The sequence below is a fragment of the Hylobates moloch genome, unplaced genomic scaffold, assembly GCF_009828535.3.
Source record: "Hylobates moloch isolate HMO894 unplaced genomic scaffold, HMol_V3 SCAFFOLD_4, whole genome shotgun sequence".
In the NCBI taxonomy this organism is placed as follows: domain Eukaryota; kingdom Metazoa; phylum Chordata; class Mammalia; order Primates; family Hylobatidae; genus Hylobates; species Hylobates moloch.
In genome coordinates, this window is record NW_026652279.1 from 61,555,414 (window position 1) to 61,566,874 (window position 11,461).

Genomic DNA, 11,461 nt, shown 5'->3' on the forward strand with positions numbered 1-11,461 from the left:
GCTTCTATTTCTTACCACAGCAACAAAATTAGCTAATATTTGCATATGCTAAAACTGGTGATAAAATGATAAAGCATGAGTTAAATAAAATGCCATTTAACAGAAAATTATAATTAAGTACTTAATTGATCTTCCTTTCTGCTAGAATTTGGCTTTTAGTCAACTGAAACCTTTTGTTAATAGTGTAACCATGTGGCAAACATCAGAAAGAAGACAGCTCACAGATCCCAGCAGTAGATGTATGTTTAAAACATATGTTGAAAATTGAAAAACAATAGATTTGAGATTCCAGAATTTCCATTCCCACTATTACTTATGATGGAACTCAATAACCATGAATGCATTTTAGAAATAAATGAGGCCTTCATTCATGAAGCATTTTATGAACCTTTCCATGTAAATGCCAACTATTTTTAAATCTTGTGATTGATTACATGATGAAATGTATTCATAAGCAAGCTGGACCACTCCATAATAGTTCTAATGGTTTCTCTATTTATGTACCTTTCAAAAATAGCCACAATATAGTGAAGGAGAACTAAACAAACATGTCTTTTTTAAATATATGGGTAGTAACCACATGGAAGCATACATTAAAAGTTTCTGCTCAAGCAATGAAACCAAAACAGTCTGTAAAACAAGGGAATTGAACTAAACGATCTCTAAAGTTGTTCATTCATGGGGGGAAGAAACTATGGCTGTAACTCTAAGAACGTTTAGCCAGTGTTAAAACCTAAGTACAATTCACATGCCCTGTTATTCATGCCTTACGTGATAAATTCTTTTTTTTTTTTTTGAGACGGAGTCTCGCGCTGTCGCCCAGACTGGAGTGCAGTGGCGCAGTCTCGGCTCACTGCAAGCTCCACCTCCCGGGTTCACGCCATTCTCCTGCCTCAGCCTCTCCGAGTAGCTGGGACTACAGGCGCCCGCCACCACGCCCGGCTAATTTTTTGTATTTTTAGTAGAGACGGGGTTTCACCGTGGTCTCGATCTCCTGACCTCGTGATTCGCCCGCCTCGGCCTCCCAAAGTGCTGGGATTACAAGCGTGAGCCACCGCGCCCAGCCAACGTGATAAATTCTTGTTTATGGAACTCAAATCTGGAGGGAAGTTAGCAAGTCTACGTAAATTTATTCCTTTGTTTTTATTAACTCATCATTCCATCTCCATATTTAATAAAGTGTTCATAATATACCAAGAGATCCTGGTTAAAGGAAGAGGCATTTTCAGAAAATTTTTTTCTTTATTTCTTTTTGTAAAGGTAGTGACAGAATTTCCAAACCTAGCTGTGTGTTCCATGGTTATAATTTTGTACCATATTTATATGAAAAAAAAGAACTGACTCTTGCAGTACCTCTCATGATTGTAATAATATCTTACATTCATATCATGCTTTACAGTTTAACAAATTATCTTTTTCAGTGTTTTAACTTCCTATCATGTTCACCACATTGGCTCTTCAAAACCTTCTCATCACTCTTTAAGTAACTAGTCTCCTTGTTCCCTCATTCATCACCTTTGATCCCCTCAGTGGCCCAGAGCTGAGTGCTTGGCAGGCATTGTCATTCAGAGATGAGCAAGCTGAAGCTCAGAAAAATGAAGAAGTTCACTGGTGGGTGGTGATGACTCAGATTGCAATTTAGATTGTGTCTGTATAGTTAATTTGCAAAAAAGTTTCTGAATGAAAAGAAATCATTTGGACAACCAAAAAATGCTGACATCATTTTAGGAAAGTTGATAATTGATAGACCCACATCAAGACTATTGGCCTGGCCAGGTGGGTGGCTCACACCTGTAATCCTAGCAATTTGGGAGGCCAAGGCAGGAGGATTGCTTGAGACAACATAGTGAGACCCCATCTTTACAAAAAATTTAAAAAGGTTAGCCAGGCAGGGTGGCACACGCCTATACTCCTAGCTACTCGGTATGCTAAACTGGGAGGATAACTTGAGCCCAGGAGTTTGAGATCGCACTGATCTATGAACATGCCACTGCACTTCAGCCTGGGCAACAGTCTGAGAGCCTTTCTCTAAAAGAATTTATTTTGAAGACCGTTGCCCCACCCACAAGCATCCATATTGACTTTTAAACAGAACTTAACATCTCTGGACATGTAGTCTTCTTGCTAGAGACAGATCACTCACATGGATTTGGATTTAGACCCTGCTGACTCCGTGTGTGGCAGGTGTGGGTAAATATAGTGCCTGGCACATAGTAGGTGCTGAACAAATATCTGTTGAATTAATAAATGGACTTCAGAATTTTCATAAGGTCTCATTTTTTAAAAGCTATTTCTTTGGCACAATCCTCTTGAAAAACAATAAGTGCAACATGTAGCAAGAACCACAAGAATGTGTAATACTCCTTGATCCAGAAATTCTACTCCAAAGAATTTTTCATAGGGAAATACAGTTGTTCCCCGGTATCCACGGGAGATTGGTTCCAGGACCTCCAGTGGATACCCAAATCTGCAGATGCTCACGTCCCTTATATAAAATGGTGTCATATTTGCATGTAACCTACACACATTCTCTTATATACTTCAGATAATCTCTAGATGACTTATATGCCTAATACAATGTAAATGCTATTTAGTTTCTATACTATATTGTTTTATTTGCATTATTTTTTGTTGTATTGTTGTCGTTTTGAGACAGAGTCTCACTCTGTTGCCCAGGCTGGAGTGCAGTGACACAATCTTAACTCACTGCAACCTCTGCCTCCTGGGTTCAAGCGATTCTTGAGTCTCAGCCTCTCAAGGAGCTGGGATTACAGGCATGCACCACCACATCCGGCTAATTTTTGTAATTTTAGTGGACACAGGGTTTCACAATGTTGGCAAGGCTGGTCTCAAACTCCTGGCCTTAAGTGATCCACCCTCCTTGGCCTCCCAAAGTGCTGGGATTACAGGTGTGAGCCACACGCCCAGCTGTATTGCTGTTATTTTTTCAAATATTTTTGATCCATGGTTGGTTGAATCTGTTGATGTGGAACCCACAGATACAGAGGGCAAACTGTAATCCCATAAGAGTAAGAGGAATAGCCTTAAAGATGTTCCCAGTGTTATCAGTCACAGCCAAAATACTGAAACAATCTCAAAGTCCAGGATTTAGAATCTGTGAAAGGTACCTGTTGCTCAGCTGTTTCTTCCCTATCACTTCCTTTGCCCTTCCTAAATGTATGGGTAGGCACATGACCTAGGGTGATCCATCAGTTTGTCCCATCTCCATAGCCCATAGTGATTGGTTTAAAGATGAGTCAATCAAAGTCCTTTCCTATGACTTTTCCTTTGGAGTTAGTTAGGAAGACTTCTTCTTTCCTCTAGGGTCTAGAACTGGAAAAATATAACCCTAACATTCTCAGCTACATGCAGAAAGCCTAGCTGCAGTTAGACCAAGTAAGGCCTACATACAAGCAGAGACAAGAGATGAAGAGTGACAGAGACTCACCTGACACATTCCTGAAAACGTCATTGAGCCTTGGATTCAGTCACATCTAACATCTCTTCCACCTATGCCCACTCCAGTTTATGAGTCAATAAGCCTCTGTTTTTCTTAAGCCAGTTTGAGTTCTGTCACTTACAATTAAGAGTCCTGATTACTATATCCACAGAAAGGAATGGTATGTAGCCTTTGAAATAGCAATTATATGAAAACATGGAAAATGTTTATAACAAAATGTTAAATGGAAGTAAAACAAGACAAAATTATAGGTGTGTATGTATAAGTATACAAGGAAAAAGGTGGATGCGTTAATAGTGAGTACTCTTTTTTTTTTTTTCCTTTTTGAGATGGAGCCTCACTCTGTCGCCTAAGCTGGAGTGCAGAGGTGCGATATCGGCTCACTGCAACCTCCACCTCCCAGGTTCAAGCCATTCTCCTGCCTCAGCCTCCCGAGTAGCTGGGATTACAGGCATGTACCACCAGGACTGGCTACTTTTTGTATTTTTAGTAGAGACGAGGTTTCACCATGTTGGCCAAGCTAGTTTCGAACTCCTGACCTCAAATAATCCACCCACCTTGGCCTCACAAAGTACTGGGATTACAGGCATGAGCCACTGCACCCGGCCAACAGTGATTACTCTTGAATGGATGTGAAAGGTATAGCACTTTTCCTTTTACTTTATATACTTCTATTAAAAATATTTCAGCATGTATAATATTGCTATTTTCATTTAAAAATAAATAAAATGTCACCCAAAAAGTACCTATTTTAGGATTACCATGATATAAACATACTAATTCACGTGGAATATAATATGAAAATAGTTACTATATTACAGTGAGATTACAGTTTGTATTAGGGTTCTCTAGAGGGACAGAACTAATAGAACTAATATACATATGAGAGTTTATTAAGTAGTATTAACTCACATGATCGCAAGGTCCCACAATAGGCCATCTGCAAGCTGAGGAGCAAGGAAGCCAGTCTGAGTCCCAAAGCTGAAGAATTTGGAGTCCAATGTTCAAGGGCAGGAAGTATCCAGCAGGGGAGAAAGATGTAGGCTGTGAAGCTAAGCTAGTCTAGCCTTTTCATGGTTTTTCTCCCCCTTTATATTTGCTGGCAGCTGATTAGATGGTGCTCACCCAGATTAAGGGTAGGTCTGCCTTCCCCAGCCCACTGCCTCAAATGTTAATTTCTGTTGGCAGCACCCTCACAGACACACCCAGGATCGATACTTTGTGTCCTTCAATCCAATCAAGTTGCCACTCAGTATTAACCATCACAAGTCCACCCCTTGTCAACTTGAACCTATACACATCTCCTGAGATCGTACATAATCTTCAAATACAGACAATAATAAGGTCATAATTACACCTGACATAATACAACTATCCTTTGTACAACTGGAAATGCACCAATCCCTAACCCAAATACTATTACATAAAGTTAGCAATACTTAAATGCTGACATGAAGTCTATAAATCTTATGTCATATGATAAAGGAAAAGGAAATTAAATGAAGATACTTTCTCCGTACAAGTGTATACATGCGCAAACAGGTTTTTAACAAAAGAAGGAGGAAATACTCATGACAGTTACAGTCCTCGTTTCTGCAGCTGATCATGTGGTTGTAGCTGGTATTGATGACTACTTTCTTCTACTACTCACTCTGTATTCCCTTTGCCTTCAGCAAGCACCTCAACAGGCCTTAGTTTTTTTTTCCTGATAGAGTGATCCAAACCTTCATTCCTAAAGGGTCTGGGTCATTTGTAGTCCTGCCTGAATTGGGCTGTTGTACTTTCCCATTGACCTTAATCACAGGGCATGGTAATACTAAGAGACACCCTAATGGTCTCCTGTATTCCATGCATACTCTTCCTTACCTCTGTTGTGGAGTAGTAGACTGATTTCATCTAGATAGTCCAGGTAAATCACCCCAGCTAACACTGTAACTCCCTTCTTAGCCTGTTGACTTAATGGTAGGAGGAGCCCAAAGTTAATGGAATCGTTGTTGTGTTTCCTGGTGGCAGTGTTCCTCCCTCTGGAACTAAGACCACTAGGCCAGCAGAATGAAATGTTGCAGGAACAGGAAGCAAAAGTTTTGCTAGTGGATCACTAGGGGTGATGGTGAGTAGTGCCACTTCCACTTCCACCCCTTGATTCCTGGACCCGTGAAGCCTGGCTATGGGAGAAACAGTACCATATATTGGATGCTGATTCAGAGCATACATGGCCTTCTGGAGAACTTTGCCCCAGCCCTGCAAGTATTGTCACCTAGTTGGCATTGTAATTGTGACTGCAAAAAGCCATTCCACTGTTCTATCAATCCAGCTGCTTCTGGATGGTGGGGAACGTGGTAATAGCAGTGAATTTCATGAGCATTAGCCCACTACTGCACTTCTTTAGCCATAAAGCGATTGCCTTGGTCAGAGACAATGCTGTGTGGAATACCATGATGGTGCATAAGGCATTCCCTGAGTCCATGGGTGGTAGTCTTGGCAGAAGCATTGCGTGCAGGATAGGCAAACCTAAATCCAGAGTAAGTGTCTATTCCAGTGAGGACAAACCTCTGCCATTTCCATGATGTAAGAAGTCCAATAAAATCAACCTGCCACCAGGTAGCTGGTTGATCACCCTGAGGATTGGTGCCATATCGAGGGCTCAGTGTTGGTCTCTGCTGCTGGCAAACTGGGTACTCAGCAGTGGCTGTAGCCAGGTCAGCCTTGGTGAGTGGAAGTCCATGTTGCTGAGCCCATGCATAACCTCCATCCCTGCCACCATGACCACTTTGTTTATGGGCCCATTGGGCGAAGACTGGGGTGGCTGGGGATGGAGGCCGAGTGGTGTCCGCAGAACAGGTCATCCTATCCACTTGATTATTAAAATCCTCCTCTGCTGAGATCATCCGTTGTTGAGCACTCACATGGGATACAAATATCTTCACAGTTTTTGACCACTCAGAGAGGTCCATCCACATCTCTTCCCCAAATTTCTTTGTCACCAATTTTCCAATCATGCTTCTTCCAAGTCCCTGACCATCCAGCCAAACCATTGGCTACAGCCCATGAGTCAGTATATAATCGCACATCTGGCCATTTCTCCTTCCATGCAAAGTGTACAACCAGGTGTACTGCTAGAACTTCTGCCCACTGGGAAGATTTCCCATCACTGCTGTCCTTCAGGGATTTCCTAGAAAGGGGCTATAGTGCTGCAGCTGTCCACTTTCGAGTGGTGCCTGCATATTGTGCAGAACCATCTGCGAACCAGGCCCTAGTTTTCTCTTCTGTCAACTGATCTTAGGGAACTCCCCATGAGGCCACCGGTGCAGGCAGGGTGGCAGAAGTGGAGACCATGGGCATTGGAGCCACTTCCTCATGTAACTTACTTGTGAATATGGGACCTGCTCAAGCCCAATCACGTATATACCACTTCCATTTGATGATAGAATGCTGCTGTGTATGACCCACTTTATGGCTAGATGGGTCAGAAAGCACCCAGTTCATGATAGCCATTCAGGTCGCATGGTGACTTGACGACCCATAGTCAAACGTTCAGTTTCCACCAAAGCCCAGTAACAGGTCCAGAGCTGTCTCTCTAAAGGAGAGTAGTTATCTGCAGAAGAGAGCAGGGCCTTGCTCCAAAATCCTAGAGGCCTCTGCTGTGATTCACCTATGGGGGCCTGCCGGGGGCTCCAAACAGCATCCCTATCTGCCACTGACACTTCAAGCAACATTGGATCTGCTGGGTCATATGGCCCAAGTGGCAGAGCAGCTTACACAGCAGCCTGGACCTGTTGCAGAGCCTTCTCCTGTTCTGGACCCCACTCAAAACTGGCAGCCTTTCAGGTCACTCGATAAATGTGACACACCCAAATGAGGAATGGGTTGCCTCCGAAATCCAAATAGGCCCACTAGGCATTGTGCCTCTTTCATGGTTGTAGGAGGGGCCAAATGCAACAACTCATCCTTCACCTTAGAAGGAATATCTCAACAGGCCCCACACCATTGGACTCCTAGAAATTTTACTGAGGTAGAAGGTCCCTAAATTTTAGTCAGATTTATTTCCCATCCTTTGGCATGCACATTTCTCACCAATAAGTCCAGCATGTTTGCTACTTCTTGCTCTCCGGGTCTAATCAGCATAATGTCATCAATGTAATGGACCAGTGCGATAGCTTGTGGAAGTGAAAAGTGATCAAGGTCTCTCTGAATTAGATTATGACACAAAGCCAGAGAGTTGATATACCCCTGAGGTAGGACAGTAAAGGTATATTGCTGGCCTTCCCAGCTGAAGGCAAATTGCTTCTGGTGGGTGTTATGGACAGGAATGGAGAAAAAGGCATTTGCCAAGTCAATGGCTGCATACCAGGTACCAGGAGATGTGTTAATTTGCCCAAGCAATGAAACTACATCTGGTACAGCAGCTGCATTTGGAATCACCACTTGGTTAAGCTTATGATAATCCACTGTTATTCTCCAGGATCCATCTGTCTTCTGCACAAGCCAAATAGGAGAGTTGAACGGGGATGCTGTGGGAATCACTACCCTTATATCTTTCAAGTCCTTGATGGTGGCACTAATCTCCACAATCCCTCCAGGGATATGACATAGTTTTTAATTTACTATTTTTCTAGGTAGAGGCAGCTCTCATGGCTTCCATTTGGCCTTTCTCGCCATAATACCTCTCACTCTACCAGTCAGGGAGCCATTGTGGGCGTCCTGCTAGCTGCTAAGTATGTCTATCCCAATTATGCATTCTGGCACTGGGGAAATGACCACAGGATAAGTCCAGGGACCCACTAGACCCACCATAAGTTGAACCTGAGCTAAAACTCCATCAGTGACCTGACCTCTATAGGCATCTACTTTAACTGGAGAGCCACAATGATGTTTTGGGTCCCCTGGAATCAACGTCACCTCAGCCAATGTCCAGTAGTCCCCGAAGTGTCTGATCATTTCCCTTTCCCCAATACATAGTTACCCGAGAAAAAGCCCAGAGGTCTCCTTGGGGAAGGATGGAAGAAAGATTAACAGCATAAATTGTCAGTAGTGTAGTGGGGTCCTTCCTCAAGGGGACCCGGCCTCCCATTTATTCGAGAGGTTCAGGGTTTGTAAACTGGCTCAAGTCTGGAAATTGATTAACGGGCCATGATTCGCTGTTTTCATAATTCAAATTAGTCTTTTGTCCATTCGACCTAGAAGTTTCCTGCTTATATAAATTAAGTAGGAGTGCAGTAGGCTTCCTATCAATTTCACTTCTAGGAACACTGTAATTAATTAGCCAATGCAGAGCTCCACATGAGTCAGACTATTCTGATTGCTGCTTTGCCTCTGCTGTTCATTACAGTAGCTATGCCCACCTTGCCTTTGACTGTTGAGTGCCACCAGTTGGCCCCTGCCATCTTGGCATCCAATTATTCCAACTGTATTTAAATTTTGTGGTTGAGTGACTGTGGTTCCTACTGTTAGATCTGACATACAGAGAAGAGCAGTTACAGGGCTCTTCAAAAATGCAGGTGCTGCCCTCACAAATCTGTTTTGCAAAGCACTGGTGAAGGGTATATCTTCTGCAACCTCCCAGCTGGGATGAGTAGGTCTAAAATAACTAATCCACTCCACCATCCCAATCTCCCTAAGCCTTTGGATTCCTTCATGTATATTAAACCAAGGGAGATCAGGCATTTCCAGCTTGCTCACAGTGGGCCACCTTTTCATCCATATTTCAGCTCACCAAGCAAATATATATATATATTTTTTTGAGACAGAGTTTTGCTCTTGTTGCCCAGGCCAGAGTGCAATAGTGCAATCTCAGCTCACCACAGTCCTCTGCCTCCCGGGTTCAAGTGATTCTCCTGCCTCAACCTCCCGAGTAGCTGGGATTACGGCATGCGCCACCACACCAGGCTAATTTTGTTTTTTTTCTTTTTTTTTTTTTTGGTAGAGATGGGGTTTCTCCATGTTGGTCAGACTGGTCTTGAACTCCTGACCTCAGGTGATCTGCCCGCCTCGGCCTCCCTAAGTGCTGGGATTACAGGCTTGAGCCACTGTGCCCGGCCGCAAATAAACTATTAGAACCTTTTTTTAACTCCCCAAGCTGCAACATTCAATGCAGATATATATAATAGGATATAAAAGGGAGTTTATTAAGTAGTAGTAACTCTCATGATCACAGAGTCCCACCATAGGCCATCTGCAAGCTGAGGAGGAAGGAAGCCAGTCCAAATCCCAAATCTGAAGAACTTGGAGTCCAGTGTTCAAAGGCAGGAAGCATCCAGCAGGGGAGAAAGATGTAGGCTGTGAGGCTAAGCCAGTCTAGCCTTTTCATGGTTTTCTAACTCCTTTATATTTGTTGGCAGCGGATTAGATGGTGCTGACCCAGATTAAGGGTAGGTCTGCCTTCCCCAGCCCACTGACTCAAATGTTAATTTCTGTTGGTAACACCCTCACAGACACACCCAGGATCAATACCTTGCATCCTTCAATCCAGTCAAGTTGACACTCAGTATTAACCATCCCACAGTTTGTTTAAATGTTTTAGAACTTTTTTTTTTTTTTTTGAGACAGAGTCTTACTCTGCCACCTGGGCTGGATTGCAGTGGTGTGATCATAGCTTACCATAGGCTAGAACTCCTAGGCCCAAGGGATCCTCCTGCCTTAGCCTGCCTAGTAGGTGGGACTACTGATGTGTGCCACCATGCCTGGCTAATTTTTTATTTTTTTAAATTTTATTTTTTCAGCTCTTTCTCTACAGGGGATAAGACTGAATCAGGGCAATCTTAGAAGATTTGAGGCTCAGAATCTGCTTCTGAAGCTGGGAGTTAGAATCCCTGAATTCCTTTCATCACGAAAGTCTCACTATGTTGACCAGGCTGGTCTGGGACTCCTGATCTCAAGCAATCCTTCTTCCTTGGCTTCCCAAGTGCTGGGATTACAGGCATGAGTTACTGCATCGGCCCCAAAACATCTTGAGATGATTTTACTTATTATTGGCCTTTCAGTAACAAAAGAGATATTTTAAAGAATAGAATGTTCAGGGCATGGTAGCTCACACCTGTAATCCCAGCACTTTGAGGGGTCAAGGCAGGAGGATCTCTTGAAGCCGGGAGTTCAAGACCAGCCTGGCATCAAAGCAAGACCCTGTCTCTACAATAAATTAATAAATAAATTAATTACTTAAAATAAATAAATTAAAAGTAAAAATGAGCCAGGCATTATAGCACATAACTAAAGTCCAAGCTACTTGGGAGGCTGAAGTGGGAGGCTCATCTGAGCCCAGGAGGTGATGTGTATGAGATGTTAGTGTAATTAGTAATTTATTATTCTAAAGCACTGCTTGCTGCAAAGGGGGAGAAATGTACAATTAATACAAAGCAAATATTTCTTAATCTCAAGTGGATAAAGATCTGTTTTAGAGCTGGGCAACAATGTGAAAAATAAGTACTCTGAAAAAGTCATTTGTCTTTACCTCATTGTTTTCTTGTATAAAATGGAGATATCATAATAGCTTTCTTGACAACCTCCTAGGGTTTGTGTAGCAACTGAGACTAAAACAAGATATCTTTGGCCTATACTTTAGAGAAAAGTATATACATCAGAAGTGACCAGCTTGATGAATTTTCAAAAATTGAACATGCCCGTGTACTGAATGCACAGGACAAGAAAGAGAATGTTACCATACCCCAGAAATCTCCCTCATGCCCCTTCAAATCACTAATCCCCTGCCAAAAGCGAATTCTCTATCCCAGTCTCTGATACTATAGATTTTGTTGGTGTTTGAACTTTATATAATGGATGCACACAGTAAGTACTCTTTTATGCCTCACTTCTTTGGCTCAACATTATGTTTGTGAGATTAATCCATATTGTTTTGTGGAGTTATAGATTGTTCCTTTTCCTTGCTGTATAGTATTCAATTTTATGACAATATAATAATTGATTTTTCAGCTTCTCTGTTGATAGGCATTTGAATAGTTTCCCCTTCTGGCTTTATGAATCGGAAAATAAATATATGCCTTTTTA

The 11,461-nt window shown here is 42.5% G+C and overlaps 1 pseudogene; it reads right to left on the reverse strand.

Annotated features, from left to right (window-relative positions):
- Nucleotides 1–5,038: 5,038 nt before the first annotated feature.
- On the reverse strand, nt 5,039–8,531 carry LOC131383362 (uncharacterized; annotated as a pseudogene).
- Nucleotides 8,532–11,461: the final 2,930 nt, after the last annotated feature.